Genomic DNA, 8,711 nt, shown 5'->3' on the forward strand with positions numbered 1-8,711 from the left:
ACCCGCGTTTATGTGTTTGATATGGAAACTTTACTCGTATAATGCTCTTACAGTGATCAATCGTTTGGTATGGTTGTAATAATGACATGTTTTAATTGCTCCAATATAGGTTGATTAAGTCCTCATCTGGAGGTAGAGCCCAAGCTGGATATACAGTGACTGAGAAGGTGACCTATAGTACTGGCCATGGCGCAGTCACAAATGTCACCGTTGATAGGTCCAAGTTTAACTCACTTGCTGGGCAGTACGGTCGAAACGCGGCTGTTGGACGAAGTTTGCCCGGTCTTCCTCTACCAGGTAAAGTGTCTTCCTTTTCTCCCAGCTACCATTGCATTTAGATACTTGGTTAGCTAAATTACGATGGACAACCGCGAATACCGTACAAATGTACGTGTGGAAAACAGATCCAGCCTGGTAGCTATATCGATGCTGTAGAACTGATACATTCGTTCGTACTTTTTATAGAGTGGCTGATTGACTGACTAAGTGATTTACTGACTGACTGACCAACTGACTGACCAACTGACTGACTGACTGACTGACTGACTGACTGACTGAATGACTGACTGACTGACTGACTGACTGACTGACTGACTGACTGACTGGCTGGCTGGCTGGCTAGGCTGGCTGGCTGGTTGGTTGGTTGGTGGGTTGGTGGGTTGGTTGGTTGGTTGGTTGGTTGACTGACTGACTGACTGACTGACTGACTGAATGACTGAATGACTGACTGACTGACTGACTGGCTGGCTGGCTAGGCTGGCTGGCTGGCTGGCAGGCTGGCTGGTTGGTTGGTTGGTGGGTTGGTTGGTTGGTTGGTTGGTTGACTGGTTGACTGACTGACTGACTGACTGACTGACTGACTGATTGACTGACTGACTGACTGACTGACTTAAAGTTGATTACTTGATATGTCTGTAGGCTGACTGATAGTGTTGTAGATTAATTTATTCATTGATTGGCTTTATATGGTTGTTCATTACTCTGGTAGGATTGTTGGCTTGTAAGTCGGTTGATTAGTTATAAACTGAGTTATGGTTGAATTAATGTCTTTATTTCTTTATTATTTATTAACTGAAATCATTTACATTTACCATTTTCTATTTCAATATTTGTATTCTCTAGTCTATGGGAGGGATAAGCGCTCTTTGCCGCCAACATCACAAACGTCTTCGTACCGTCTTAGATATGGTTACCAATTTAAATGAACATTCAGACAAGACACCGTGATTTGTTGACTGTCGGCTGAAACAACGCGGTATTCTAGCCATGGAGAAGACATCTCAATGTCTACATACTATAAGACGTGATATGGTTGTTGTTGTGGTGGTGGTATGATATATTGTACAACCGCGGTACCATGGATATTTCTTAAATATAATCTAAAAGATAGTACGAAAGTACAATAATATACATTGCGTTGATATTACAGTATTAATTTTTTATTTGTGTGATATATTTGATTAATTCATAAGAAATGTTGGCAGTGGGAAGAAATGGGGAAGGATACACAGTAGTTATTAAAGACACATAAGCTGGATGTATACTTAGCATATCTACATTTATAATACACTGTAGAATACGTCGCTGGGGGCGTCCTTGTTATCCCCTTCCACTCTGTAACGGTGCGAGAGGAAATGGGTGATAAGAGCGCCCACAGCGGCTGATCTTACAGTGTATATTTAGACATTGCTAAATGAAACTAATTAACTAATTGTTGTTTTCGAAATGTTTTAATGCAATTTACAGGTAAAAGATCACTCCAAGACCTAGAACCTTGACTTCGGCCAATCTTCATTTAAATTTTTTCCTAGCGAGTCTCTTTTTAAAACGTTAAATCATGTTACGATTAGACATAACAACGCGTACGGCCCAACCACAGACAAGTAACATTAATTGTTTGTGGCTCAACTAACACAAGTCCGGTCCATAATGAAATCTTTCCGTCTTTGATTGACTGTTTCTGTCTACTATCTGTATATGATTGTTTACCTGGCAATCGCAATCGCTCCGATCCCGGCCACAAGCACTCTCCTCGTAGATTCACAGGGGCTTGAAATTGGCCATACTTGTTTTTGTTTATTCTTACGTTTTTTTTTCGTAACAAAAATCAGTTTTTATTTGTTTACTTTTTTCCTCTTTTAAAACAAGAGAAGTCTCTTTCGAGGACGGGTCACCGGTTGAGGGCGCTCAGTAGAGCTAACTCATTTGATAAATAAGGTCGTCAGTCATCGTATCATGTATAGTAAAGGTGGTTTATTAAAAACAACAAAAGAACAAGTTAAAATTGATTTAGAAAGAAACACACACCAGATTTTAAAATCATCACTTTATTACATTGTAGCTTGTAGGGAAATGATGTTTTCAAAGAGCAAAAAAAATAAACAAATAGAAACAAATTTTTGTAAAGTCGGAAAGAACTAACGATAAATAAGAACAACTATTTGTAAACAAATATGACCAATTTCAAGCCCCTGTGGTTGATTCAAATGATCACGTGCTGTGGTGATGCCACTGACGTCATCTGACACAGCTTGTTTGCTTTAAAATCCAGTAAGAATATTCGGCCCGTTTTCAGGCCAATGTTTCATGAAAGTAGGTTGTATTGAATTCCAATGTCTAATAAGCTAGAGATGAAAGGACAATGCCGAAATCAAGGATCTAGGCGATTTTTTTGTTATGTCTTGAGATGTTCCTGTGCCAAATTTGCTCCAGGGACGATTTGTCGCGGGAATAGATAAAGACGTGACATTTTGCTAAAACACAGACTTAAGTGTGGTATTTTCGAATTGTTTAAAATTCAAGATGAACTACCCACTGAGAAAAGGTGGGTTTACAAATATCAATATGACGATTAATGTGTAATATAGTATATAAATCAAGAAAGAAATGTATACCATAACAGCCTCGGGAAATGCCATCGTTTGGTGGCTTGAAATGTGACAAGAAAATGTGACATCCAACGGGAAACTGTCATGGTCCGAGTCTGAGATTAAATAAGCAAAGAAGGTTATCGTAATAAAACATTAACACAAACAAACAACATCTTTATTGTTATGTATTTTTTATTTCGATCTGGTGGTGAAATCAGTCAATATTTCTATCTGGTGGTCAAATCAGCCAATATTCCTACCTGGTGGTCAAATCAGTCAATACGTGGTCAAATCAGCCAATGTTTCTATCTGGTGGTCAAATCGATCAATTTGGGGTCAAATCAGCCAATATTTGTACCACCTATATGTATGATAGTATCCGAACATACTTAGGAGTTTCCCAACGAAATTTCAGACTAATCTGACCAGAAGTTTATGAATCTATTAAAAGTTCAACTGTTGTATTTTTTTAAACCAATCTTCACATTAAAAAAAATCACATAACTTTTGCGATTATTTTTTATTTGAATAATTTCCCAACTAGACACTCTATAGAAATTGTTCCCCACTAAGTACCAACTTGAAGGCAACCATGCCAGTCACGTTTACCTTCGGCATATCATATTCTCATTCTGCATTCTACATCAGGTCTCTATAAATAGAACAAATGATTGACCTTCAGCTCTACATAATTTTTAGTTCATGGTATTTCATGGTCACTGGGTTTGCGTGGGAGGATAAGCCGTGCCTGGCGCCCTCATCGGCCTCCTGGGAACGGAGTAAGACCGATGATGGTGCCTCTACTCTGATGCGGAAATATCTGTATGTATGTATGTATGTATGTATGTATGTATGTATGTATGTATGTATGTATGTATGTATGTGTGTGTATGTATGTATGTATGTATGTATGTATGTATGTATGTATGTATGTATGTATGTATGTATGTACGTATGTATGTATGTATGTATGTATGTATGTATGTATGTATGTATGTATCTATATATCTATGTATTTAACTTGTTTGTGGGTGTAATATTATCGTTGGTTGCTGACGTTAACCTACCAATTTAAGTCTCTGACCCCCATGTTATCTATATAAGTACATAGTGCAAGTCAGTTTCTTAGCCTTTCACCGACTATATCACGTATTGTCATTTAGTTCACCAACTCCGCAGATCAACACACAATGAATCTTTAGAAGGACTAGCTTCTACATATGCAGTCGTAATATATTTGCAGCTTTGAAAATAGTTTCGTCTGTAAGCATATCAAGTATCTTTGTAATGTAATAATATAAATGAAATCCTTAGATTTAGCTATTATTTGACATGTGACCTAGCCGTGGAGAGAGTTCACAGGTTAACGTTCTTGCAGTCTTGTACAGGCGCTGCTCGTATCTATGCTTCTGAGGGGACACAGAATAGGGATAGCTTTGCTTTTAATACAACAATATATGACAAATTTCAGGAATTGTACCGCCTCTATGTATGATTATCCGAACATTTTATAAGTATCTGTAATATATGTATCAATATCACTAACCAGCAGGATACAATTTCAACATGTATATGAAAATTTATTGACAATAATATTTTTGGAAATTATTAAAGCACACAGTAAAAGGCAACATGCTCCACATTTATTCCGCAGAACATGTGTTCCCAATTCTCCATGGATTTCTAGTTTAGGCTTCTTCGTTCGAATGACGTCACTTTTTCGTAACACAGTCGTATGGTATTTGTCATGCGTAGTGCTTTAACTAACAGCAACTATGGTCGATGAGGACGTCACGTCTGATCAATCAAATTTAACAAAACTTGCACCCTTCTTTCATGTTTGTTTACATTTTAAATTTCGTTTCATTCACACAACACAAGTCCGATGTTATGTTTTGTTGATATGATCATTAACACGAACGATGACCCTCGAGGACTACATTATGGGTGTCACGACTGACAGTGGGTGGATCCCTATATTCTTGTCGTCAATGACAACGCCGCCAAACAAACAGACAACGATAACTATACAATATACGAGGCAGCGTTGCTCTGTGTAACAAAGTGGCAAGTTGATGACCGCCTAGGTAACTCCGTACATCACGACTTGATTCCTTCAAGACCGTACCAATTCTAACCGGAGCTGTTTCAATTTTATTTATAATTTGGGAAGATATCCAATAATTGGTGAGTGCCATTTTTATATTCACGGTGTTTGTTTTGATGTGCTCAGAACGTTAAATGCTTGCAATGATTGCCAGTACCGCTGTTGCCAATGTTACTATATATGCGTACCGTGAAATTATCGTTATACTTCGTTATATAGTTAACAGCTGACGCATATATTTTATACCATCTTCCAAAGATAGGGTATTAATTGGTAAGGTTAGACTTAAACATTCACTAAAACGGATACATTTGGGTTTTTTTTAAAAATCCAGAAACATTGATAAAATCGTTCACTTGTCATATTTTAATTCGTCAACTTGATATATTGTGTACTTCTCGTAAAGAGTAACCAGCTTGCCGGATTGTGTTTTCTATAGTTTAAATGCCGTTGATGTCACATTTCATTGCAGTTAAAAACGATAAATATAATCAACCATAGCAACGGGTCTGTAACTGTGATACATATACCGATTAACTGAACGGCCTTGTACTGTATATTGATGTATATCAATTGTATAGCGCCAGCAACAGAATACCGATCAAAATGTTCTCAGTTTAAATAACTATATATCGTGGATTGTTTTTCATTATACAAAAATCGTAAATAACATTTTGTCAATTATCAAGAGCTAAATTTCCCTTTTGAGGATTTTTAAACATTGGATGAAGGCTTTAAGTAGAGGTAGCAGTTGTAGTTCGGCGTCGATGCAATTCTCAGTGAAGAAACGCATCATCTTGCTGTTAGCACGAGAATGTCATTCGTTTCTTCCCGTTGATAGTTCTAAGCATTTAAGAGTAAAACAAAAAACTGTTTTATTTAATGTTTTCAAACAGCTAAAAATTATTATACATATTCATGTAAGGAAATGTAACTATTTTCTCGATGTTTTCGCACTCGACGATATCAAAGCCTGCCAGTCGCACATATCTATAGAGGCCGTGTGCGTCAGGGGCTTTCAAGTTGAAATTCACTTCACTGGCCCCAAGTTCGACTGAAGTGAAAATATCAAAGAAAGTAACCGACGTCCTTGCTTATGTTATATACCCTGCATATTGTGATGATATATTAAGAAGATTTTGTACATGAAAGTTTGGCAATATTTCTGTGTCTTATATGTTATCACATATCCGAATCAGGGGTTAATTAAGGTATCTATGCTGAGCCCGTCGCTTTTTATCAACCGTTACAGTTCACCAATGTATTTTACATTTATGAGAGTCTTAATGTCAGCTTTGTGCTCTCACTTTTAATTATCAAGCAAAAAAATATCCTCTTGTCTCTCGAACACATTCTCTGGCAGTCTCTGTCTTGCTCTCTAACGTCTCTATCTCTCTGTTTGTATTTGTTTGTCTTTGTCTCTCTCTAGTCTCTCGCTGCCTATGTTTGGCTGTATACCTGTCTGACTCTGCGTGTGCAGGTCTCTGTCTGTCTGTCTGTCTGTCTATCTGTCTGTCTGCCTGCCTGTCTGTCTGTCTGTCTGTCTGTCTGTCTGTCTGTCTGTCTGACTGACTGACTGACTGACTGAATGCCTGCATGCCTACCTACCTGCTGGCCGTACCTGCCTACATGCCTTTCTGCCTGTCTGTCAGCCTGGCTGCCTAGCAGTGCCTCCCTGCCTACCTATCTACTTGCCTGCCTGCCTGCCTGCCTACCTACCTACCTACCTACCTACCTACCTGCCTGTCTACCTACCTACCTACCTGTCTACATATCTACCAACCTGTCTGCCTGCATAACTATCTACCTACCTTCCTACATACCTACCTACCTGCCAGCCAGCCCGTCTGCCTACATACCTACCTGCCTCCTGCCAGCCAGCTAGCCTGTCTGCCTACATACCTGCCTACCTGCCAGCCTGCCTGCCTGCCTATTTGCTGCCTGTCTTTTATATAATGATAACCGAAGATTGATTAGTATATATTAAAAATAGAATTTAGACCATAATGACATGTTAAAATTTGCCCCGAAATCATACTATAAATGATATCACACTGAGTACACCCTGTACAAATTAAAAAATATATCTATCAAAACTCAAAATAATCTCTACAACATTTGCCAACATTTGTTAATGTCAAATGAATTTTGACTTATTCTGATCCCAAGTTGTAGTCAACACAAAGACTTGAAAAGGAATGAAGAAAAATACGTGCTGAGTAATTTGCAATTACATTCAATTCAAATTCAAGACATGAAGTGATTCCGAAATTTGTATCCAGACCCAGAACTGAAACCTAGAACTGAGACATCATCACAGTGATCTATCAAATACTATTTACCTTGAACGATGTCTTCATGCATTCATAACTATAACCCCTAAATATATAACGACCAGAGCTTTCTTCGTCAACTCGACTGTTTGTTTTCTCCTTATTTCGTTCTCCTTTGTGGCTACCTCTAACTTGGTATTTTACCCCGTGAAAACGACCAGGTGTCACCGAACTCAAGTAATTGAATAGAGTTCGTGTTAATAATAGCTCAACCAAAAAAAACACACACGCCCAATCGTTTATATATGGTGTGTATAATAGAACACAAAAAACATTGAATACCCAGAACTTTAGATGTTAACTGCTGTTCTGAGATCAACTAATTGCCCGAATCTTAAATCTACATATTATCAAATCAAATTCTGTTTTCTGACCACAGTTGTTCTCCAATTTTTTTTTAATGTTTGAGTTCCAAGCCATTGAGACCTTTGTGTATAGGGGTTCTGAATTAGGCCTAAAGTATATACTGCAAGGGAGTGTACTTTTTGATATCGTACACACTCCATAGGTGTACTATTGATCAGGAGAAGCCAACACCCTTTCGTAAAATAAAAAAAAAAACTCGGTGATAAGAGCCATAGACGACAATGCTATACACAAACCCAGGCATTGTTTGGTGGTCTGACACACAATACTAGGAAAAAGTCAAACGAATTGTCGCTTAAAGGATCCTTTCAATTACAAGGTCGTAGAGTTCATACTGGGCGATGTACATCTGCGCTTATCGTGGGTAAAATCATTTGTAATCAAAGGAAAGGTCGAGATATAGCCCTATCACTGGTTAAACTTGTAAAGAAAAGCTTTGATTCAATCAATAACAAAAATAAAATTTTATTGGTAACACATAGTTTAAAAAAAACAACAACATAAAATAAGAAAATGTCTGATCATTTAACTTTTGCTAGTCTGTTCAATTTTTATGCTATTTCGGGCGCCCTCATGCATCGTGTTTACCCTTCTTATATATAGTCCAGTGCATAAACTGCAAAATGCCTATATGCTGGAGTAAACAGTGCTCAATACATATGTATGTAGAGCGGTGTAAACATCACAGTTTCAAGCAAGATACACAGGAGTCATGTTACACAGTGTTTCACGCTGTTGCGATCACCGGACGACTAATAATCCAAGGAACTTCATAGAATTATACCGTTAGTGGTCTGATGATCGTAACAGAGTGAAACACTGTGTAACGGCTCCTGTTTATCTTGCTTGATACTGTAGGAATCGACACCCATCATAATGAATTGATAACAATAAAAATCTAATTTGCTATCATATAAAACGCTTCATAACTATCCATAATAATTTGATGAATGAAAATGGAAATAATTAATCCCAATACCGTGAATCAAACTTCGGTATTTACTTGAGTACATTCCAACTGTGTGTAGATACAAG

The sequence above is a fragment of the Glandiceps talaboti genome, chromosome 7 (assembly GCF_964340395.1).
Source record: "Glandiceps talaboti chromosome 7, keGlaTala1.1, whole genome shotgun sequence".
Lineage (NCBI taxonomy): Eukaryota > Metazoa > Hemichordata > Enteropneusta > Spengelidae > Glandiceps > Glandiceps talaboti.